This window comes from Coptis chinensis, chromosome 8, assembly GCF_015680905.1.
Source record: "Coptis chinensis isolate HL-2020 chromosome 8, ASM1568090v1, whole genome shotgun sequence".
NCBI lineage: Eukaryota > Viridiplantae > Streptophyta > Magnoliopsida > Ranunculales > Ranunculaceae > Coptis > Coptis chinensis.
This window is the reverse complement of record NC_141463.1, coordinates 65,728,638-65,755,566: the sequence shown is the minus strand read 5'-3', so window position 1 is coordinate 65,755,566 and position 26,929 is coordinate 65,728,638. Positions and strand designations below refer to the sequence as shown.

Here is a 26,929-nt window from a genome sequence, read left to right as displayed (position 1 = left end):
CAAAAACAGATATTTAATTTTCGTAGATTCGTAAAAAATTGACGTTGCCTAGTCAATATATCAATATTAGAACCGGAGATAAGCCACGCACGGAATATTTCCTTTTTTGTAGTGATATTTTTTTATTTTTTATGTTTTGTTTGTTTTTTACTTTTTTTTTCCGGTTTTATCTAACACCGTTAGTTACTTTCATTTTGGTGGTTATATAAGTGGGCACTTGTCTAAAAGATTTGTAAGGTGTAAAACATGATCTTTTCCACCCGGGTGGAGAAGATCAGAACTCATATATTAATACATGCTGTTTTAAGGTTCACTCAATCACACTCTTAGGTAGTCCCATGTTTAATTAGCCATGCATGAAACATGAACAAATCTTTAGATATATATTATAGGTGTACTTTCTTGACTCTATTTTTTGAGCATTCACCGAGTTTCTAATATTTGTAAAACTTTTTGGCTAATTACGAAAATATAGGAGACTAATATAGAAAAATCAGATAATTGGAGCACTCACATAGACTCCAGTTTTTTCTAAACTCTATTACTAATTATGAAAAAAAAAATATGATATAAAGAAGAAAACACTCTCATTTAGAGTTTCACAGATTCTCCAACTTTTCCTAAACACTATAGCTAATTACGAAAAAAAATAGGAGACAAAAAAACTAAATTGCTAAAAACAATAGTTTCCACCAAAAACGATTTTTTCTATAACTCTTACGCCACAAAGAATAGTTTCCACACTAATCTTAGGTGAAGTTTAACATAACAAAGTTTCTTTCTAGAAAAAGACAATGAAATAACGAAGTAAAAAATGAATTGAGTTGCATGAACATTTACTTTATATATTTGTTAACCTTAGATATGACTGGGACAAAAAAGGAAAAATAAAAGTCAACTAATCATAAAATAAGTAACAATGTACACCCAAAACTAAGCGGACAACAAATAAAATATAAAATTGTATTGTATGCACTATATGTCTATATGGGCCTAAACAAATAAAGTTGAATATATTTAATACACCATCCACTTTGGGATTTAGACATTTAGTCATTGTTAAGGATTTCAAAAAACACAGTAATTACAATATATTCCAATTAAATTTCTAATTTTTTTTTTCAACACTATAATGTAATTTCCAATTTTATAATATACAAAACCAAAACAAATTACAGTGGAAAATTAAATTATATAAAAAATAACATCACAAAATATATAATAGAAAATTTTGCATTCATTCTAATGCAAGCTCACATGTATATAAAAAAATAAAAAAATAACGGCAAACCAATAATGACAAATATTTTAAAATATATATAATACTACATGAAACTAAGCTCAAAGAACAATTAATGGGAAATTGAAAACTGGATGCAAATGCATCGAACTAACCTCAAATAATATTTAACATAAAATAAAAAAATTGATGCAAATGCAAACATTAAACTAATATTAAAAAGTAATTAATGGGAAATCGGACTATGGATACAACTGCATTAAACTAACATCAAAAAATAATTAATGAGAAATCAAAACTTGGATGCAAATACATCGAATTAACATAAAAAATAATAATTGTCGGGAAATATAAAACTGGTTTGAAATGCATTGAACTAACCCTCAATGATTAAATTAATGGGAAATCGGAAACTGGATGCAATTGCATTGAACTAACATCAAAGAAAAACTAACTATAAATTGGGAACATGATGCAAATGCATAGAACTAATCTTAAATAATAATTAATGGAAAATCGAAACCGATGCAACTGCATTGAACTAATCTCAAAAAATAAATTGAATGCAAATGCATTGAACTAACCTCAAGAAAACTGGATGAAAATTCATTGAACTAGCCTCCAACAATAATTAACGGGTAATCGGAAACTAGATGCAAATGTAACCTTATCGAATAATAAACAATAAATAAAAAAATGGATGCAAATGCATTAAAATAATATCAAAGAATAATTAACGAAAAATAAAAAATTGGATGCAAATGCACTAAATTGACCTCGAAGAACAATTAACAGAAAATTGGAAATTGGATGTAAATGCATTGAACTAACCTCACAAAATAAATAATAGGAAATCGGAAACTAGATGCAACTACATTGAACTAACATCAAAAAATAAATAACGAAATTGACAATCAGAAACTGGATGCAAATGCATTGAACTAACCTCAAAACATAGTTGTGTTATATGTTGTGGGAATATCTCAATAAGTATAATTTTGCATTTAAAATAGTGTTTATCTTATCTCTTTTCGTATGATTAGGAAAGCTTTGCTATTTAAGTAGCTTCAATGAACTTCGCCTTATTAGGCAATCTCGCAAAACTTCAATCAAACTTCTATTATTAAACAACAAAATGAAGTTGAAGGGTTTTATCAAGGGTGAGTTCTTTTTTTTTTAATTGATAGTGGGGTTTTCACATTATAAGAAATTTGGATAAGTGATCAATATAATATTCATATATAATAGTTCTGCATATATAGTTGCAAATATTTTTTAGAATAATTAATATAACATCACACGTTCGTAGATAATCTTTGAAGATCCCACATAGTGAGTCATGTATAATTTAAAGAATATTTAACGGAAAATCGGGAACTGGATAATTTTTTATGATCCCACATAGTAAAGAAAACATAATTTATTTTTATGTCATGTTTGAAGTTGGTATTACACACCACATTAGATAATTAAAAGAAAATCAGAAACTGGATTCAAATACATTGAATTGAGCTCAAAGAGTAATTAATAGGAAATCAGAAATTTTATGCAAATACAATAAACCAGCCTTAAAAAGTAATTAACCAAAAATCGAAAACTGGATGTAACTGCATTAAACTAACGTCAGAGAATAACTAACGAGAAATTATAAATTGGATGCATATCTTTGAAAAATATTTAACGGGAATTGAAAACGGTATGCAAATACATCAAACAAACTTCAAATAATAATTAACGGGAAATCGAAAACTTGATGCAAATGCATTGAACTAATCTCAAAAAATAATTAACAGAAAATCAAAAACCGAATGCAACTGCATTGAACTAACTTCATAGAATAATTGGCGGGAAATCAGAAATTAGATGCAAATGTATTGAAATAACCTCAAAGAATAGTTAACGAAAAATCAGAAACCGGATGTAATTGCATCGAACTAACCTCAAAACATAAATAATCAAAAACTAGATGCAAATATATTGAACTAACCTCAAAGAGTTATTAACGGGAAGTTAGAAATTGTATGCAAATGCAATGAACTAATCTTAAAGACTAATTAATTAACGAAACATAAAAAAAAATGGATGCAACTGCAATGAACTAATCTCAATGAATAATTAACGGGAAATCATAAATTTGATACAACTACATTGAACTAACCTCAAAAAATAATTAACGGAAAATCAGAAACTTGATGCAAATGCATTGAACTAACCTTAAAGAACAATTAACTAGAAATCAAAAATTGGATGCAACTACATTGAGCTAACCTCAAAGAATAATTAACAAAAAATCAGAAACTGGATGCAACTGCATTAAATTAAAATAAGAGATGAACTAATGGTAAATCAGAAATTGGATGCAATATCTTAAGGAATATTTAACGGGAAATCAGAAACTTGATACAAATGCATTGAAATAACTTCAAAAATAGTTAACAAGAAATCAGAAATCAGAAATCGGATGTAACTGGTCGAACTAACTTCAAAGCATAAATAACCATAAATTTGAAACTATATGCAAATGCATTGAACATCGAGCTAACCTCTAAAAATAATTAACTGGAAATCAGAAACTGGATGCAGATGTATTGAACTAATCTGAAAGAGTAATTAACGAGAAATTGGAACCTTGATGGAAATGCAATGAACTAATCTCAAAAACTAATTAACGAAATATCGAAAACTGGATGCAACTGCACTAAATTAACCTTAATGAATAACTAACGAGAATTCATTAACTTGATGCAACTGCACTGAATTAACCTCAAAGAATAATTAACAGAAAATCGGAAACTTGATGCAACTACATTGAACTAACCTCAAAGAATAATTAATGGGAAATCGAAAACTAGATGCAATAACTACATTGAACTAACCTCAATGAATAATTAACAGAAAATCGGAAACTTGATGCAAATGCATTGAACTAACCTCGAAACATAGTTGTATTATTTGTAAGGGGAATATAATGTCTCGACAAGTATAATTTTTCATTTTAAATTGTATTTATCATAATTCTTTTATTATTATTGAGAGTGTCTTTCTATTCAAATAATTTCAATATCATTTTCGCCACATTGAGCATTCTCATCAAACTTCAATTATTAAACCTAACAACTAAAAGAAGTCGATAGGTTTAACAAGGTTTGGTGTTTTATTTTTATTTAGAGTGATGTAAGAAATTTGAATGAGTGATTAATATAATTTTCATATATACCTCATAGCTCTGCATAATTGCTAATATTTTTTAGAATAATTTAATACAACGGTACCCGTTCGTAGGACAGGTTCAAAAACTAGTCTCATTTGATAGATCGATGGGTTCAAATATCTAAATACTAGATACTCAAACGTAGGTTTCTTAAATAATTCGATTCTAATTATGAAAAGGACTTCCCTGTTTGAAAATGGCGATCAGTCAGTTTGTGGAGGGACAAATGGCCAGTTGAACCTCCTGGGACTTTGAAAAGTCTTAAAGCAAGCAAAGGTTGGTGATCTTATTTTGTAAATGGCCAGTGTGGTCTATTCCAGTTAGTTCATAATATTTTTATGCATGCGGGGATGCATGAGATCCAGTTACCAACTCTGATCGAACTTGCAAAAAACGTACAGATCATAGAATTTGGAAACCCGACCTCAAGGGAGAATTCTCTGTTTTGTTTGCCTTCAATGAGATAAGACGGAAGATACCGAAGGTTGGTTGGTACAAAGCTATTTGGAACAAGTTCATTTACTCTAGGACCTCGGCTATTGGTTGGAAGTTAGTTCATAAATGTGCTGCTATTGATGACATAGCTCGCTTGTTTCTAGGTGTTATGTTTGTCGCTCGCATAGTGAGGACTTGGAACACCTTCTTTAGAATTGTATATTTGCAAAAAACTTTTGGAAATGGGTGGCTGGGTAGTTCTCTTTCAACTCTAACTTTGGAATACGCAAGAGGCAATGGATCGGGCCGGGAAAGCAATGTAGTTCTTATGTTAAGCACCTTTGGTTGTTGGTAATATAGTTGGAGGAATGGTTACTCTATGGAAGCATAGAAAATTAATTGTTTTTGAAGACAAAAATAACAACTTCAGGTGGTGTCAGAAGCAGGTCATAAAGTCAGTGCAACATTCAAGTATTTTGTCGAAAGGTAATATGAAGAACTTTGTTCGAGACCTTGAAGTGATTAAAAACTGGAATGTTTCTTGTAAGCCCAATGATGCTCCAATGATCAAAGAATGCAAATGGCAACTCCCTCCACCTGGTTATATGAAAACAAACTGTGATGGAGCTGCAAAAGGTAATCCTGGTCCTTCGGGGATAGGCGCAACTTTTAGATATGATGGAGGCGACTTCAGACTTGTCATGTGGGAAAAAATTGGAGTCAATACCAATTACTTGGCTGAAGTGCTTGCAATATTGGAAGCTTTGGAAATAGCATGGGAGCACGGATGGGTAAACCTCTTGATTGATTCGGACTCTTCGGATGCAATTAAGGCTTTTGGTACTGGTAAATTGCCTTGGTGGCTAACACGATCGTGGGAAAACATCAAAGGAAAGGTGGTCAATTGTATCTTGGCCAACACCTGAAGAGAAGCCAATTTCTTGGCTGACCTTTGCAGCCAACAAAGCGATCACAATGCCGTCTACTGAGACCTATTTTTTTAGGGTAGACCTGCTCGGATGTTCAAGTGGGAATCTCCTCACTTAGCATAATTTAGGTTTGTGAACTAGAGGTAGTGCACACGATTGGTAATGGTATGGAGGACCTACCTAGTAGCCTAGTAAAAAAGTCATATCTATTACAATGGCACTGCTAGTCAAGAAGTCATATCCATTACAATGATGGAATCCCCTCTATATAGGTTTTTATGGTTTTTTTTTTAATTTTCTCTTACCATGTTCTACTTCTCCTGTGACTTTTCCTTTTTCCTTTAATAAAATTTCAAGCTTACTTTGAAAAAAAAAAAAAAAAGAAGAAGAAATTAACACTATTAAAAAAACTTGTTACAATTTTTTAACCTACATAACTATAAGTACATCAAATTAACGAGGTAAAAAAAAGCTTGTTGTGTCATTTTTTAACCGACACAACAAGCCTGATGTGTTAGGTTTTTGAGATTTATAAGGCGACACAAATAGGCAACAGGTGACACAATAGATATGGTACTTGTGTCCGTTTTTAAGTATAAACTGACACAACAAGTATACTACTTGTATCAGTTTTAGCATTTCACAACTGTGAATTTGGAAAAGCACAAACCAACACAGGAAATAGAACTGTTGTGTCGGTTCTTCTTTAAACCGCACAAAATTGAATCCCTTTGTGTCAGTTTTAGGAGATCGCCTGTTTTGGGGAAAAAAAACGTAGAACAACAATTGACCTGTATAAAAGCATTGTCATCCACATCAATATAACACAACTACCAATCTCAAAAACAATTTCATTTCATTACTAAATAATTCCATTATCCAACATCAGTTTACAACCAACCAACTAACTATCCAAAATACAAAACATTCACAAAACCCACAAAATAAAACCTAATCAGCCTAATCTAACACCATGTGAGAAAATGATTTCACGTCTAGCTTTTATCCATCCTTCTAGCCATTATAGCCGCATTCTATAAAGTTCAATCTAAAAAAAAAAAAACAAAAAAAGTAGTTAGGTTCAATATATCATAAAGCGACAAAATTCATTATAGTACAAAACGCACATGTTCACATTGCATAACTTCAAATACGTGTTTTTAAAGTCAGGGTAAGCAAAAAACAATTAAAACCAACAAAATCTAAAAAACACACCATCCATTAATGAGTACATATGGGTGATCTAAAACTCGTATTCTTTCACATTCAACCCACTTTCCAATAACTGCATAGCCTTGTCACCTCTAACAATAACATAACAAGCACTACTAGTTTGGTCATCGGGTATATACCACTATTCCCCTAATAACAGTGGCTTATAGTCATTTACCACGGTATAAAACTCTTTTCTAGTTTTGGAACAAACAAATATATAACGCCCCAAAACTCGAACAATTACTAACCTATGACACGTGGTTTTTATAGTAAAATTTCGGCAACATCTCAACTTCTCCACTGTATTTTTGATATTTCATAAATATAAACATGTCATAACCTGAAAATCACAATCATATATTTCTCATTGGTTAACCCAGTTACTTAACCGTCTTGACCGATGCCAGAGCAGTCAAATAACTGGCTTACAAAAATGAGATCACTTCAACATTAGGACTTAACACGCCAAAATACTTGAATGTCTCGACTAATGCCAGATCATCCAAGCACCTCGTACAAAGTCATTACTGAAAATATAAGTAAAATATATACATCCAAGTCCCATAGCTATCAAAAAATTTACACCCTTAACAAATGATATTTACTATAAAACTTTCTGAAAGAGAAACAAGAGGCACAAAGACAATACTTATAGACCGCCTTTTAGTACTTTGGCGACTAAATTTAGTCTACTCTAATTTAGCCACATTCTTAAATCTTAAAACCTATGTTGTTTCTTTTGTAGCCTGGTGTGGATTCTATTGGAATCATTGTTGTTACCCATAATTGTCATGGGGTAGCAGCAGCATGTGGTCTCGTGAATTTAGAACCCATGAAGGTAAGTTTATCTCACTCATGGAAAGGCATGGAAAGAGGTTGGTTTCAAATTAAACAATCAAGTTGCTACTCTGTCACTAGATGAAACTAAGCTTAATTAAATGAAAGGAAGGAAGAAGACTCTAAAGTGGTAGGATCTCATTTGGTTTGGTATTGGGTCTGGAATATTTGCCATTACTGGTCAGGAAGCAAAGGGGACTGTTTGGCCTGTAGTGGTTCTATCTTATGCAATTTCTAGTCTATCTGCCATGCTCTCTGTGTTCTGTTACACCAAATTCGCAGTTGAAATCCCTACTGCAAGTACATTTCTAATAGAAACACAATGTGTACATACTGTATTTCCTAAAGTTTCCGTTTGATTATAAATTCAGTGTTTGCTTTCTTGTTGAGTTGGTAATGACTAATCTTATATCCATACTTAAATGAAATCCATTCCGACGCCTAGATCCAAATTTAGAACGAGTTCATCTTGTACTCTTCTCATTTCTCCTGATACCAAAAGATTGAGCAATATACCTAACTATTGAAAAAACTGAAGATTAACAACTAAAGTGTTCCAACATACACCATAGCGGCTACTTAGACTCCTTAACAAGCAAGCTAGCTAGCTACTCCATAGGTAGCTCAAAAAATAAATAAGAAAACAGTTCTAATTAATATAAGCCAATAAAGCCCAGATAATACCTTACACAAATAGCCGTGATGATCTATGGGATATATTGGTCGATAAAGTCAATGAAGTCCTGACGAAGTACATCTATTTTCCTAGTCGTGTACTTGTCCTTGCTAGCCAACTCCATCACCTAAGTGAGTCAAGAAAAAAGTTGATGGATCATGAATTTTTTTCGATATCATATTTTTTTGTTTATGTTGATGTGATATATTAAAGAACATGGTAACTCTATTCACCTTTTTTTTATTGGTAGACCAGGATCCTCGATCAAGTGTAGCATAAAGAACACACAGTAACCACATAGGATAACCCCATTTTGTTGTGGGCACTTCACAAAAAAAATATATAACAATCAATTATATATATGCAACCAATAACAAAGATACACATTGCACTTTCAACGGAAAATAGTAGTTTACAAGTACGGTACATAAAGGGCAACTAGTTCAATAGATCATAAAGTGACAAAATCCAATATAGTACAGAATAGAATACAAGTACGGTACATAAAGGGCTACTAGTTCAAATGGCACAACCTCAAATATATTCCAAGGTATTGAAGTAAGTGAATATACACAAACGAAAAAATATTGCAGTAATTCCAAACTCAACATGCACTAATCCAAAGAAAAAACCTGGAAGCTCAAGAACCTTAAGAACGGAGAGATAAGATCAAACATGACAATTGCCAATTCTCAATACTACAAGTAGACATTCAATCACTTGAAATATTTTAAGTACACTGCCACCAATATTCCACCTGGTAGCTTGATTCAAGATAAATAGACTCTCTTGGTGAGAAAAATAATACCTCTCAATATGGAATAAAGTTACTCAGCTCCTTAATTCTTATAGCTAGCATTACCGTTTCAAATATATATATAAAATAGAAAATGAAACTTATATCAAAACAATTAAGAATGGGTGGCATGCATTCATTCAAGGAACTTTGCCCTATGGCTTATTTAACAAGCAAGCTTACAAAGAAAATGCAACATTTGACACCCTTCTAAGTTCTAACAGATGAAGGTCAATGAAGACATGAATGGATAAATGTGATTTAATTATATAGAACCCGGTACCTTAGACAAATAGTAGTGATGATCATCAGATTAGAGGGCATGCGATTCGGTTTTCTTTTGGTTTTCTTGTTTTTCCCTCTTTCATCGAATTGATACCCTACACAGCACACCCAACGACAAAAAAATGATCTATCTAACTAGGTCACTGAAGCTTAAATTGACTCTCAACTATGCTAAAACGCAGCTGGAAATCAGTCCAGTACTAGTGGACTGGTCAGCCTACGACACGTGTGTTCATCCTTCTATTAAGCCTACAAGTTGTAAACCAAGACTATGGATACATTAGAGTAACTACTTACCTGACCCTCAAACATCCAAAGATACAAAGAAAACAAGAAAAGATTAGACCATCACATGGTGGTGATTAGATTACAATAACTACATGCAAAAGGGGCAGGAAATTGAGGTGGAACAGTCCAACTTTCAAAACCCATAACTCCCAGCTCAGTTATCCAATGATAATGAAACTGGGACCGTTAGAAATTAGATACAGAGACATAACTTTTCATCCTACGACACTTAAACTTAAAACCAACTCTAACCAAGACAAATAATTAAAAAGTGCAAAATTCGGCAAGTTTGGTGTTTTCACATTCACCTATAAGAGCTTGGTGGGTCAGGTAGGTCATGGGTGTTCTTGAATTGGTGAAAGGTGTGTTAGCCTCGTGGTCTTCAGATATGCAATCTCAAAAGGGAAGACGTATATGGAGAATGATTCCTTTTACGGTTTTGTGGGGCCTATAGATGGAACGGAATAGAAGAACTTTTGAGGGTGTTGTGGCTTCTTTGGAAGAAGTAATCATGTCAATTAAAGGGGTTATTATTTTTCTAGGCCAAAGCTCATGAGGAAACTAGTAACATTCCTTTTGAGCACTTTTGTGTAGATAGATGGGAAGATATTTTGATTTGAGAACGATGTTTTTGTTTTTTGTACATTTGATGTTGTTCTTTCTTTTTAGTTGGCTTTCAATGTAAGGATACCTCATCCTACTATTTCTATGTTTTTATATTTTTATATCAATGAAATATCTATTTACCGATAAAAAAAAAAAAAAAAGTATTCTAAACTTCTAAGCAAACGTGCAATACTTATAGAAATCTTATAGCATGGTTAAGGATCTAATTCCACACATCCACTCACCCTCACAAAGTGCTAAGGAGTGGAACCAAATAATTCAAGTAGAAGATGCAAGTATCAGACTATGTATCACCCAAGCTAATGACATAAAGAAAGATGGAAAGAATACTTACCGGTTCCTTGCGCATCAATTCTCAAATACCAACCAAACAATAAACTTAACTCATCTTTATTCTCACACAAACAAAACTTACTATAAAAGTGTTAATTCATACCTGACTAAACTTCCTTAGATACCCTTGAATTATCAAACCAAGACTTTTACATTTTACATTACAACTTACCTTCTCTTTCTTTCTTTTTTTTGCTCCCCCTTCTTATTCTATCCTCCCCTCTTTTTCAATTCAAAGAGATAAGAACAAAAGAGAACCCCCTCCTTCATCTTTTCGTGTCTATCCTTCACTTAGATATGAGCCTAATTAGTACAAAGCCAACATACAGGCCTAACTTGCCCCAAAATCAATATAAAGGCCCCAAAACAGTTCTAAGCCCACATAAAACAAATACTTAATACTTACGACTAGGCATCAAATGCATTTTAATGACACTAACAATTAAATGAATGAAGTATCCCATGCTAGAAATAATATATATGATCACGCCCAAATTCTCATAATTAATAGTAAAATCCAATCACTAACTTAAAATATTAAATTCTAATAATTGCACATTCAATCACCAAATCACAAAACCCATGTAAAGAGACGAGCTCCACTGACTAAACCCGATATGAACCCGATATATAAGCAAACAGAACAGCCACCAAACTTTGTGCCTCACCAATATACTTTATGTAAAATGAACTTTTCAATTATTTAGTAGTACCAGAAAGGTGTGCAAGCCAATGTAATGGTGTCGTCATGCCACAATCATTTTTAGAACTCTTATGGAGTGAGTTGAGAAGAAACCTGAAACTCATATATATCAAATTTATAGGGTGTGCAAAAACCATCAGCTAGATAAACGAAAAAACTCCTCTAACTACTAATTGATATACTGATTCAATAACTCCTATGATCAACAATAAAAAAAACAATACCTTCAATGACACCTTAACAATCAACTTTGCATTAAGTTCAGTGGACAATCCAACTGCCATAGCCTTTGCAAATCTCAAATGACACAAATGACAAAGAAACCAAGATAGCCTTCCCCTTGCATTTGAAACCAAAGAAACATATTCCAATCTTATAAGCAATGTCACCCATATCAATATAAACATATGAGCACAAGAGGATGCGATATGGGTGTTGAACCAATTTAGCTACCAGAAGAAGCAAATGTCAAAGAACTTGACACCTATACTTGAACTATACATACTCTAAGTACATTCTAGTTTGTGATATATGGTTTATTACAGTTTGAAAAAATGGCGATGTGAGCATTCAACCAAACAATAACGTTCAAAGGAAAGTAATAACAACACATGCATGAAGACGCGAAATGAAATCAGTTTACGGTTTTACGCAAACAGAATCCAAACAACCAAAATTTAATTCTTTTACTTTAGATAATAGTGATCATCACTCATCAACACAACTCAAACGACAACAAAACTTCCAACAATATTCAAACATCAAATAACATCTTGTTAACAGAAAATCAGTCATTTTCATCAACAAACCAACACCAACAACTTAAACGGCAGTCAAATTTTTCAAGAGGAGGGATATGAACTTAAAGCAAGAACCAACATATAACAATTTCAAATACACTGATTCAATAGCCTTCAACATGCCAAATTAAAGCTTCCATCGTAATTCTAAACTAACCATACACTTAAAACTTTAAATTCCACAAAAAAAGATGACAAAACAACATAAACACAGAAAATTTCAAATACCCATTTATCAAAATTTGAATCAAAGCATATAATCAACATCAGATCTACAAAACCCATTTTTTGAAACAATTCAATTAGTTAAAATCAGGGGGAATTTGAAATATTTTTAATGGCTTAAGTATCTATTTCGTTAAATCTGCAACATCTTCGAGTGTATTCCAGACCCATCGTCTTCTTCATTTAGCGTCTTTACCTTTTTCTTCAGTGAAAAAAAATAGTAGTCAAATTTTATAATTAAAGCGAGAAAAGTAATGAAATTGGGATTAACTTTTTCTTTAAGAAAGAAGAGAAAGCGTCGGCAATTTGTGTTTTGAGAGGTTCGAATTTTGATAGTGTGGAAAAGCTATAGTTTTTTTCTGGTGTGAAAGAGACGAAGAGGAGAGACAGAAATATTTGGGTATATTTTTGGAGCGGGATACTTATAAACATTTCATTGCCAAAATTTTGATGTGTCGGTCTCACAAAGCCCACTACAAGCACTAACTAAGATTTTATCAGAAGCGACACAACAACATGATTTGTAGTGTCGGTTTCAATAAAACTGATACAATTGAACATTTTGTGGTGTCGCTTTTCAATGAACTGACACAAGAAATGTATTTTAATACAAACCGACACAAGAAAGTTTGTTGTGTGGGTTTCTTATATACCCGACACAACCTGTTTTTTTTAACCGACACAACAATCTATTTTTAGTAGTGTAAGGTAAGAGGATCACACTGATAGGGTTATATACTAAAAGCATTACTTTTGTATTAACTCTAATTTTTCATATTTTGAATGAGAATCATATGGGCAAATGTTATGCATATTATATATGTTATTAGTTATATGTATGCGTCTAATACTTTATATTGTAGATGATATGGTATGTGAAAACACACAGAAGATCATATCATCACTACCTTATAAAGTATAAGCAAAAGTTCACAACCTAAATGGATTTGGACAAACCATTGGTACGGTTGTAGTATAATCTGGTATTAGTCTATCTTGACTATAGGATTATACTAGTATACTTTGTGTGTATTGAACAAGACCAAGTGAGGTTGTTTATCTCTTTATACTGATTATATAAGAGAACAAACACCTTTGTTATTATAGATGTTTGTCTTCTTAATCCAGATATAATAACGGGCACTTATGTGCATTGTACATTGCTTTAAATCATCAATGAGTGAGATTCATTTGTGAATCAACAAACTCAATAGATTGGGTAATGACATTATGCGTATTAAGGTGTCTTTGTCATTGATTATAGAAGAACCGTGACCCGCAGAAGTCGGGTTGATGATGTCCCCTTGAGGAGCTCAAAAAGATTGTCATGTAAACCCTGCAGGTGGATTTATTCCAACATGACAAGAAGATTGAGTGGTACTACTCAAGGACATAAGAAGTTGATTAATGTAGTTGTCAATAACTTGATTTAATCAACGGGCATTCGATATCTTAAACACGGAGAGATCAACAAGCATATAATATGGAGCCCATAAACGCTGACACGTAATTTGGGATTAGGGTGGTAGTTCAACAATGGCCTTTAGTGGAATAAGTCATTTGTTGACGGACTTGGGCCGTGTGTTCTGGGTGAACATGGGAAGCCTAAGCCCGTCAGGAGGCCCAACCCTAATTTCTCCTCATGGTCCCTGCTGTAGCCTATAAATAGAATTAATCCCTTCTCTCTTGGCCGAAATTACTATTCATCTAGATTGAAAAGAGAGGCAAGGAAAGATAAATCCAATTTTGGATCTAGCTTTATGAGAAAGAAAGGGGTTGGTAGATTGTTGCCCACACAACGTCCAATCTATTGAAAGGAATACAACAAAAGATCAAGGGGTTGATTGTTGATTCGGATTCATAGCTATTGGATTCTCAGAGTTAGATTAGCCGGATTTAAAGGTATGTTTTCCAATCAAAATCGTGAGAACCCATTAATTCCGCTACGTGTGGTTTTCACGGTTTGTAGAAATATTCATTTTAAAATAACGATTCCTACACACACAACTCCCTGTTTTCTCTTACTTTTTTTTCCTCCAACACAACGATACACCGCAAACTTGTAACTACATTTATATGCTTCTTAGAGTTTACTATTCTTAATTGTTTAATTTTTGGTTTAATCTTACGGCTTGTTTGAGATTCAAGGGGAAGAAACCTTTATTTGCTTTTCTCACACCTCATTACAGAGGGAACTTCAGATGATTTGCCTTTCACACTTGATACAAAAGACAAGGGGCAATGGGAGCCTCCTTCCCTATCGACCAGACCCGTGAAGGAAAAACGCACACCCTGGAAGATGCATTTTCTTTGCCATTATTGCATGTAGAATCTATATTGGTTGAAGATGATAATGATGAGGATGAAGATCAGAAGATGAACCAAACAAGACATGCAGCATTGGTTTGTGTTGTTATGTGCAGGTTCGTCTCATGATGATGTTAGCCGTGTTTGGGAAATTAGGGTCTCTCCCCCAAATACACAAAAAAAAGTCAAATTGGGTTGACCATGTGTTTTTTTGCATCTGGGGGGGGGGGGTAATACTAGTTAACCCTATTTTGGGAAGCATAACCAAAACTGATTAGACCTTCAACTTGTCCGCTCTTTGGTATTAACTTCTCCTCATAATGACTATATATATACCTGTGAGGCTGTGACTACTTGAATAAAGCCTTCTTCTGTTGTCTCCCATCCGCAACTAAATAAGTGGAAAGCGCTTTCTCAACCCCCACCCAGCCTTAATAAGGCCATGCATGGTTGTTTCCATTGCATTTGTTAACAATGGGAAGAATCTTCTTTTGGTCTTAATATTAGGTATGGATGTTTATAAGGTGGTTTCTTTTAATTTTCAAATGAGTAGGTGGTATTGTATGGAAGATTCTGTGTCTAATTTGGCAGAAATGAGTTTTCAATGAGTTGTAGTTGTGGGCAACGTTTGGTATGTGTGTGATGAGGGGAAGGTGATGGCCTATAACTTACCGAAATGTTTGTGGCCATTCACGGGAGACAACGCTTTTCCCATTTCTTTGATCCATTTAGGCAAGAAAACATTATGTCTTGTTTGTTCTCTAAATAAATTGGAGTTTATGACTATTTAGTACCACATACTTTCATTTTTTTTTTTCTAAATGGTACTCGTATTTTTTTCTCGCCTATTAGTACCACGAACTCTCAATATGTTTCAATTTAGTATCTTAGTCTCTTTTCCGTCTCAATCCATCTAATTTCACTAACGGCGTGTGCTTGGTTTATCTAATTAGCGAGGATAAATAACCCAATTAGGTATGTGGACACAAATTACAAACGTGTGGAAGAAAGGCAAGGGACTCAATTAATTTGTGTCCACGTAACTAATTGGGTTATTTAGCCTCGCTAATTAGAGAAACCAAACTCACCGTTAGCTAATTAGAGAAACATGTGAGCTCGCCGTTAGCGAAATTAGATGGATTGAGATGGAAAAGAGACTGAGGTACTAAATTGAACTAAATTGAGAGTTCGGGTACTATTTCGGAAAAAAAAAATGAAAGTATTAAATAGTCAAACTCAATAAATCGAGGATAAATCAAGGGAAATGGTTTTGACAAGCAACACCTAAGATAAACTAACCTAGTTCATCTGTTGAAAATAGGCACCTGTTGGGGACTTGGGGGTACCCGGATTTTAATTTATTGAATCCAGTCCATATTGTTTCACCACTTCCACCCAATTGAAATAAAAGACGATTGTTAATTTCAATTTCTGTTTTTAGATTTTTTTACTCCATATTCTTTTTCTCATTACCTATTTTATATTGCATAATATGATTATCAACATCGCACCTAGAGACTATACACATGATTAATGGGTATCACATACTGAGGTGCTCCGAGAAATTGGGTTCAATGATTAGACTGAGAAAAAAAAAAAAACACCAACAACAAACAAACAGACACCAACGCGCTGTGTGGTGAGAAGTGTTCGCGGGACAATTGCATGCAAAAGCACTTCGCGTAGATTATCTACGCATAGCACAAGGTGTATCCGTATGCAATCATAATTTTTTGTTTGACAAAGAATTTTTCACTTGCATTAACTTTAAGTCAAACATTTCTCAGTTCTCCGAGATTTGTTCCATGTGAGCTTGCAGTGTATTATCAGAGGCAAACTTGAACAGTGGAAACTATTTTTAACGACCATTTGCAACTTATTGTAGGTAGGAATATTCTTTTTCTTTGTTTCATAAACTGTATATCAGAAGAGCTGATTCTTTTTCTTGTTCCATAAACCCTATTCAGAAGCTGTACTTTGCAGTATTGCTCTTGTTTCAGTTACTTTACTAATGTTGTGGAATGTGGATATGGTCATCAGATTTAGTTTACGTCCGTGAATTATTTCCATCAAAACATCCAATTTTACTTTTAACTTTCATTGTGGTTTAAAATTGATTATAAAACTGATTTCGAATGCAGACGTTTTTCTTGCCAAAACCCGAGAAGACCACTCCAGAGACTGCCAAGACTGCATCATTTTAGTAGCTAAGATCTAAAATAGTAAAACCACAGTCAAAGACTTTAGCATTCAAGGACAAACGTATAACATGTCAGGACAAGTTGGATAACCAAAAGTGCCCACTTAATGAAAGTAAAACGACAAACATATAACAAAAGATGCCTAGTGCAAGTTCCATTATTTTAGCAGATACAAATTACTTAGTATCATTAGGCAATCCTACAATATTTAACAATTTCCAATATAGTATATATGATTGAAGAATCAGCAAATTAAAGAATTACATTCAGTCTATAATATCAGAAATTGGATGGAATAATAAGAACACGAGAAATATCTAAACGAGAGAAAAGTAGGAGTAGCGCATTGATATCAATTTGAATCTCAGATGGATGAGTTTATACTAACTTATATACGACTCATTGCCGTTAGCAGGAATAAGCTAGACGAGTAGCGATAAGCATGCCCAAGGTCTGCTTGACAAGGCAAGATTGAAGGTACATGCAATTACCAAAACCCAAGAAAAATATTATGCATCCAAGATTCCAAGTACAGGGCATTTGTTTATGTCTGAGCAAGAAAGGCAACCTTACCATACTTCAACAATCTTTACACCAGTCCTGAATAACAAAGTAACAAATCTAACAATAACAATTTAAGCCAGAATGGAAACTGAAGATGAGAGAGAGAGAGATAAGAGACGCTATGCTGCTCAGCCACCATATATACCCAAATGGGACTCGACATCCAACAGCATATTGAGCGGAGGATTCAGTAAAAGTGCAAAACACTTGAAAGATATTGTGACCAAAGAAATGAAGAGATTAAGGTGTGTAACTAAACATCACTTAGATGAAAGGAAGCCAGGGTGAAATGAACTTGGGAAGAGTTAACAATACCTACAGGGCAATTTACTCAAAACCTTGCAAAGTACTAACTATGTTGCATCAGCAAAAGTTCAAGGGCTCTACACTGTCTTTAACAATATGAGACCTTTAAACGTTTCCCGAGGGCATCTAAAGGGACATTTCTAGATGTAAAACCTAATAATATTTTATACACATATGAGAAAGAGAGAACCAAAATCAATCAAGGCTGTATACTCTCTTCTTTCCTCTTCTCCATCTATTTGTCTCTTCTTTTGTTCTTTACTCAATAACAAATATACAAAATTTTATTACAGGCAGCTCTTTCGTAGTTTAACCTTACATATCTGAAGTGATAAATATAAAAATGTAGTTATGTATTATCAAAAAATAAAAAACTAACAGTTTGGATATTATAGACCAGTAACTTCCAAGCTATCTAGGTATATATAGTAGACATGGCATGAAACCAGTGACTTCTAACTTGTTCTCGCCATCCATATATAATTATATAAACATCTAACCATATCAAAGTCAGGGTGCAAGTGGATATTTAAAATTTTGAACTCGTATTTGCACAAACGGGTATTATCTGGAATTTCAGATATTGGATTCGAATGAATTTCTATGAACAAAAGGGTTTCGGGTACAGATTCGAATACTGCCATATCCGCATCAGACAATACCCGACCGATCTGAAAACCTAATATTTGTTATAAATTACTTATTTGCTTATTATATATTGTATAAATAGGATAAAAACTAGTAAAATAAACTTATAATAACAAAAATATTTACATATAATACTACTATACTAATTGTATAAATTAATCAAAGCAGATAAAGTTTTTATTAATATTATTTTTCGGATTCAATATCATCCGATATCAGATTCGGATACGAATCTATGATATCCGTCGGATTTGGATTCGGATATCAGTAGGAATTTCAAATTCGGATACCATAACAGGTATATCCGATCCAAAACCTATCCATTGCATCTTTGATATCATTATGTTTAGTGTTCTAAAAACTTAAAAACACTTCCACGTCAAGACACAGAAGACTGACAGAGGATTATGTTCTTGTCTTTCGACGTCGCATTTACAGCAATTAAACACTCTTATGCAGAAAAAGTCAACACACAGACCTTCCCGCGCCAGCATGAACAGGAAACATTGGCAGAGGATGTGGAAGCTCACTGGTGTTTACAGCAAAGCCATCAACAATTGTTTTATGTCATAGATGTCACATGCATACATAATCCTATATACTCCCACCATGACAATAGAACATAACATCATCTACGGCCACAACACCTAGCCACCAACCCTACCTTGTGGAGTGTGTGTGTGTATGGCGGGCCCATGGTAACCAAAAAAAACTATCAGGTTTTCCAATTAGTCTCCATCCTAAAATCCTCCTTCAAGCTATTGTCCACAAGGCCACAGATATTAGAAATTGTACACCAAGGTTTACTCTCACTCCCACTACAACAAATTGTCAAAGAAAAAGACTGCTAAATAACTTCCCCAACCTCCTCCCCCTTCTCTTTATCCCAAATGGAAATAATACCTCGGGAACTACCCAAAGATGGAATAGAAGCTAAGCCCACTTCTCCTCTACCCCAAAGTTGCATGCCTTCCGCTTAGCTACAAACTCCTATCTCATTCCTGAATAACAAGAACATCCAGCCTCCAGTTCCTTCCTCCACCTTTTTTCCTTAATCCCCACCACAATGATGTTCCAAGACAGAATGTTAGGCTTCATTAAGGTTATTTGCAATCCCTATTTCACATCCAAGTCCTCACCCTATAATCAACTAAACTTCCATACTCTAACCGCAAAGAAAGGTCTAATGAAGAATCTCAAACCTCCACCCAACCTCTTCAATTCTCCTCTCATCCTCTTGCCTGTCAAATGGCTCCAACATTTTAGCTCCATCTTCCTTCACCCTCGCCCCCCATCTCTCCCAAAATTTTAAAATGTCCTCTCTTGTGATAGATATGAAAAAACTATGAGATTCAGCATAAGGAAGAATATGATGTATAATAATGCAAATGATTAGATAAAACAAGGTGATTTTCATAGCTATTGGGAAGGTCAATACATACTGGATGTAAATGTCTAAATTTATCCTACTGGATGACATTACACCAATGATTTAAGACTTAGCTCTAGTTTGGGATGGTTATTGTGGATGGAAATGGCTGCTTTTCATAAGTAAGAAGATGTCTACGTATCCAACACTACTTGAGTATGAGAGAAATCAAGAGTGAGACTGGAATCAAGCCAACGTAGTTATGGGGTTGGCTTTTATAGGCATTGAGGGTGTGTAGATAGTAAGACACATGTGGTGGTATGGACAGTTGTTAGGTTATGTGAACTGGCATAAGACCGGCGGTAAAAGTGTGTAATGCCGTATGGCGATGCTAATGATGGCAATGATGAAAGCGATAGGTGATGATGTCAACGAGACAAAGTCGAGTGACGAGTGCACAAATATAGTGACGAGTGCACTTCTGGAGTCGAGTGACAAGTATCTGTATGTCTAGAGTCAAGTCGAGTTGGAGTCGATATGATCAAGGTCTCTTACATAGTCCTCTCTCGTTAGGGCGTCTTTGTAGAAGACAGGCTGACGAGAAATCCGGAGAAATCTGGATGAGTGGTGGACGAGACGTCATTGGAGGAGACATTCTTCTGTGATTTGATGAAGCAGCCAAGGACTCAATTGTTATGTTGAACTGTTGAACGAATAAAGAATGTAGCCCTCGATAAGGGCTATGTAAGGGACCTCCTACTCCAAGTTGATCATATCGACTCCACCAACTCGACTTGACTCCAGAAGTGCACTCGTCACTATACTCGTGCACTCATCACTATACTCACGCACTCATCACTCGACTTCATCTCGTGACATCATCACCTGCCACTTTCATCATTGCCATCATTAGCATCAGGCTACAGGCGGCACCATTGTAGCAATCTTACCATCATTACGTCCTACACCAGCTCACACAGCCTAATATTTGTCCATACCACCGCACGTGTCCTCCCATCTATACACCCTCAATGCCTATAAAAACCACCCCCAAAACTACGTTGGTTTGATTCCAGTCTCACTCTTGATTCTTCTCATACTCAAGCAATGCTGAATACGTAGGCATCTTTTTACTCATGAAGAGCAGTCATTTCCATCCACAACAACCATCCCAAACTAGAGTTAAGTCTTAAATCATTGGTGTAATGTCCTATTAATCCAGTAGGATAAATTTAAACATTTACACTAGAAATGGCTTTAAGGAAAAAGAAAGGTGAAAGCAAATATAAAGGTAAGGCAATGCATGATTAGATTGAATGAAAATGGAAAATGGTGTCGTGACCGTTTTCATGGAGGAACACAATCATCTATTTGTGATCTTGTGAACCCATACATGTCAAGATCCATCAACTATTGTAAAAGTGTGATGCATGAGATCCAATGTCAAGGTTTTGAAAACAATGATAGTGTCTCATATTTCTTCAATAAGGTTAGAGGAGCAGAAAACTTGAATTTCATGGAATAAGATTGTTATAACTCGTTCCCCGGGCACGTACTAAGTTTTCAAAGGAGGGAGATGCATAAGAACATTTAAAAAAATATATATATCAAGTACCAAATAAGATTTGTTATTTTCTATGATCTTCACATAAATGAACAGAGTAGCACTTTCACTTCTGACGTGAAATCACACCTACTATAGTTTTTAGACGTTACGTCTTTTATCTCAACATTTTAAACAACCAACTACACAATTTGTGCACCATCATGGGCAATTTCTTATCTGGATATGGTTTGCTTTTTTCCGATAATCTGAAATGGTTCGCTATAAGATGCATCATAAAGTGTTTTTCATGGTTGTTCGAGAATTTTGTAAAGCAATGGGAAGGAAGAAACCAAAACCAATATTTAAAGAACAACTAATGTCAATTTCCAATACCATAAGACATGTGTTCCCTAATACCCACCAACATAGACTATGCTTAGAACATTATAACAAAACACAGCTAAGTGGTTGTCCGACGTTTTTAACCAATTCCAAACTCTCGCAAAAGATTTTTTGGTGAGCATATATGATTGTAAAAATATTCTAGAGACATGGAAAATATTACTCGCTATGTATAACTTACAAGGTAAAAGAGCAGTAGAAAAATTTATATAAAACTAACACAAAAATGGCACAAGTTCATGGTTAGGATCATCTAAATCAACTTGCATTACTTACCTCCATAGCCATGCACGATAATGGCATTAGCTTCCATTGCCCATCCATGCATTCACTATCATGGGGAAGTAATTAAAGCTGACTTAGATGATCCCAACCATGAACTAGATGATTTAAATGATACTTATATGTCATTGTTTTCTATAAAGTTTTGCATCCACTCGTTTCCTTGCAAGCCAGTCTTAGATAGTAACTTTTTCTAGCTTTCACAAAACTCTTCAACTGTTTTAGTATCACTTAAGTGCTCATCCCAATTATTTTTTTTTTGCAAAGGTTTGGAGTTGGTAAAAACCGCTAAAGTACCACTTTATGCATTTTAGTATGTATATGCTATAAGGATAGACTATTGTGGGTGTTAGGGAACACATCTTATGACACTGGCAATTATCACTTGTTCTATAACGATTATTTCTGGTTGTTTCTGTCTGATTGCTTCTTGAAAAATCTGGAACTATCAAATGAAATACAATATTGTCTTATTATTAGCAAACTACACCCAAATAGATTGCAATGACAATTTACTTATACAAGTGGCTCACAAACCATATTCTGATTTTCTGTTTTAAACATTCCGTGAAACACTTCACATATACATCTACAGCAACAAAAGTACTATAAAGTCTCTTATGTTCATCCATTCAAAGCTCGTAGAGAAAGAACTTGGTTTAGTAGCCTCTTATTTACTTCACAAACATTTTAATAAACATTGTTTATCTCTTTCTTCATGAAATTCCAGACATGTCTTGGGGACAAAGTTGTACCAATCTGATTATATAAAATTTAACTCTCCTACCCCACAAGCTTTAGTGAATATTATGAGACTTCATCATTGACTTCAAAACCTGAAAGTCTTATATCTCATACGAGACATTTTTATGATAACTTTTTAATTGTGCTCCTCCACGAAAACAGTCAGAAACAGACTTTTAGTTCTCATTCAATCGTATCAAAGCATTGACTTACATCCACATCTCTTTTTATTTACTTAAAGTCTCTTCTTGTTTGTATTAACCTTCACAGAGCAACAACTACCTCACGATACAACATATTTTCCTCACACTAAATGCAACTGTTTTGCATATCCATGACAAAAAAAAAATTATCTGCACACAAATCAACTTCAAATTGCACCCCAATTACTTGTACCAGCATTGTTTTCTAAACATTCATTGTTCTCAAATCCAACATCTACATCCATTTCTCCAATATCTTTATCAACTGCAGCTAATTTGATTGCACTAGATATAAATTATTATATTCAACAACATGTATCTTAGTTGGAATCAATATAAACTAATATGCACTGACAATATTCAAATATAAGTATATAACAAATAGCATGGTCATATATTATTCGTTTCAGCCTCCCACACCTCTCTCACCGTGAAGACACTAACACCTAAACCAGAGAAATGTTGGACAAGATCTATTTTGTTCTCTAACCTTGACTCCCCACTCTATGTACCTCGTAATCAAAAGAAATCACAAAGACACAAGAGCTGATAGATAAAACAACACTGATTTATAACCAACACTGATTCACAGGCTCTTTTAAGGCGCTCTTGATTTTTTCAATCATGCTAAGAATGTGAAATGTCTATATTCTCTATATGATTTGCATAACTTGAGGTCTTTGTTCTACAAATGCAGGACTTGTTTTCTCCTTGTCAAGTTATGTGTGAGTTCAATATACTTCCACACAGAAAACAACTGCATCTTCCCATCCCTGTTTAGCACCATTTTCTTTAAGAAAGAACATACTATTCATTAGTCAATAGTTCTACCTTCTCTAAGTGCATTAGTCAATTTTTTTTAACATTACTCCAACTAGGGGTGACTTCGGATCGGATCGGATCGGATTAACTTCTTTCGGAATTTTTCCAAATTTTTTTCGGAACCTAATATGCTAGCCAAACCGATCCAATTTTTTTCGGATTCAAAATATATTTCCAATTTGAACTTTTCGGAAATGAATAACTCGGAAAGGAATACTTGGTAAATTTTCAAAGATCTCTTTACTTTCAATTATTTTTGGAATATCATAATCAATGTTCATTGTAGGAGAGAAAATCATGTCCACAACACCAATGTACCAACAACAATACGCGACTTGTTTTTCGAGAAAACCCATTTTCATTCAAACAAGTGATCCAAAAAAAAACGAGAAAAAAGAACACCACCAATAGTAAGCATTCTTCCCTTCGGATATTTGTAATGTTTCAATCTTTTTTTATGTTGGAACGTGAAGTTCAATTAAATAATGGAGAAAAACATAATATTCTATCTTTGGAATTTGGCTTTTGGAGTTTCATTGTATGACTCCAATGACCATATCATTGTTGTTATTTAAGTGGAAAGGTTATGTTTTTGTTTTATTTTTGGAAGTAAAAAACTAGAAAATGAATTAACGGTCGAGATCTAATCAAGTGGATAGTGAGAGAAGTATATATTTTCGGAAATTTCGGATCGGATCGGATTTTAGAATTATATCCAAATCCGATCCAATTTTTTTTCGGAATTTTCGGAAATCGGAAAATCGGAAAATCGGCCCATGAAAACTACACCCAGAGCCAGACCAATTTCGGGTCGGATTTCGGAAAAATCGGAAATTCGGCAAAAAGAGACACCCCTAACTCCAACTCATTATTGCAATAGAACAAACACAAGCACTTAACAAATATAAGCTACATTCATTCAACCAACACGAAAACTCACTGGTAGCGTGGATCACAGTGACTAGCACTGGCGTTAAGCATTCCAACCAGACACGAAAAGAAGGACCTAGAAACGATCTACCATCTTCAATTCTGATTCAAAACAACAACACAGTCCTTAAAAGAATAAAAAAAAACTATAAATTATAACAACCCATTGCAAATTAAGTTTCATGTAATCAATCTAAACAGATAAAACTCAACAAAAGCTAGTAAAATAAGCAAGCCCCTTACGTTTGTTCATATTCTTATTATTCTTCAACAAAGAAGGGGTCAGTGAAGGAAGCTGCGTTGTGTGATGGTTTTGTAGCTATGAAAGAAAATGGTGTTTGAAGAGAGAAATTGAGATAAGTTTTTTTTTCTTCTGATTTTGGGCCACATACTATTTTGGAAATTGTACCAATTTCTATGGTGTCCTGTGTTGGGCACACTTCGGCCCAAGCCCAACACAGAGTCCAATACGAAAAACGCAATTTCAACACAACCCGGTTACAACTTGTTTTAAAAACAAAAACAAAAATAAAATGGTGATCTGGGTCGGGTTCTTGTCATATTCCATTCGGTCACGTGTAAGGAAAGCAAATTCAAACCCGACCCAATTACTAATCAGCATTGAGTTTGTCAAACCCAAATCCAACCCTCTTATATAACGGGTTACCCAACGAGTGACCTGCTAAGCCAGCAGGTCAGTTTTGGATCGGATTCACAGATACCTTGTATGTAAAATATTTAATATTTCACAGTTTTATTTATCAAAAATCTATATATAAAAAAGTATATATTAATTCTAAAAAATCATCTACAATTCATGTCGGGTTAGCGGGTCATATACAAAACTTTCACCCCTAGGGTGATCATGGACACACCCTATAAAAACACTCACATACCCCAACTTTAAAATAAATAAAAAAATTATTTTAGACACATTTAGGTTCCCAAATTACCCTTTTTTTTATTAGGCGTACCCAAGACAAAATAAGTCATTTATTAGAACATATATAGTGGGACTATTAAGTACTCTATACTAAAATCTTAGATATTCTACATTTTTCACTTGAAACTAAAAAAGAACGTGTTCTTCTTCATTTTTCCAAAAAAAAAAACAGTGTTCTTGATTTATTCTCTAATAATTTACTTTTTTAGCAATATTTCTCTCACCAATAAACATGCAAGCACTTGCTATTTATTTGAATCAATCATACAAAAGTAATGAGGATGAAGAAAAAAAATCAAAATCAAATTTTGACGAATGGGAGAATTCATAAGACTATTATATTTTGGATTACTACAATGGACAAGTACAAGTACCCACGTTTTTTGTCCAGCCTAAGTCTTGATCAACAAGTAATGATTTTGAATTATGAAGTGCAAGATTACAAGGTCGTGTTTTTTTTTCCCCTAATGGAAATACCTCAAATGAATTTGGGAGATATTATTGGATTGAGGCGGCTATTAGGGTATGACAAAATCTTTAGTTAGTTATGGTATGAGAGTGTTTTTATGGGTGTGTCCAAGATCGCCTAAACAAAATAATTCTTTTATTTTTATTAAAACCAACATAATAATTATTAAAACCAAGACAAAAATAAAAATAAAACACAAATAAAATAAAATAAAAATGAAGAACCATAAACCATAATAATAATTAAGAAAACTAAAATAAAATAAAAACAAAAATAAGAATCGTAAACAAAAATAAATATAAGAACCATAAACCTTAATAATAATTATTTTCTTTTTTTGGTTAAGAATACCAAAATAAAATAAAAACAAAAATAAGAACAACCATAAACCTTAATAATTCTCCTATTCTTATTATTGTTGAAATAAACAAATGCATCCTTCTATATAAGCTTAACCAAGGTCGTAATTAGGATGTAGACTAATACAATGAAAACCACTTAATGGTAGGGGAGCATGAAAACGAGGAATTGGTACGAAAAAGCATTTTTTTTTTTCTTTTCTTCGTTGTTTGTGCACGGGACAATTAGAAGTT

General features: G+C 33.8%; 1 long non-coding RNA gene across 2 annotated transcripts; it reads right to left on the bottom strand.

The window, feature by feature from the left end:
* Positions 1–6,652: 6,652 nt before the first annotated feature.
* Positions 6,653–25,048, bottom strand: LOC147482498 (uncharacterized). Of its 2 annotated transcripts, XR_015203647.1 has the most exons (6): positions 24,935–25,043; positions 11,800–11,914; positions 11,586–11,668; positions 8,777–8,868; positions 8,552–8,670; positions 6,653–6,863 (listed from the first exon to the last, which is right to left on the bottom strand). It is a non-coding gene; the product is annotated as an uncharacterized LOC147482498 (long non-coding RNA). The 2 variants fall into 2 exon arrangements; XR_015203646.1 differs by lacking the exons at positions 11,586–11,668; positions 11,800–11,914 and having other exon boundaries at positions 24,935–25,048.
* Positions 25,049–26,929: the final 1,881 nt, after the last annotated feature.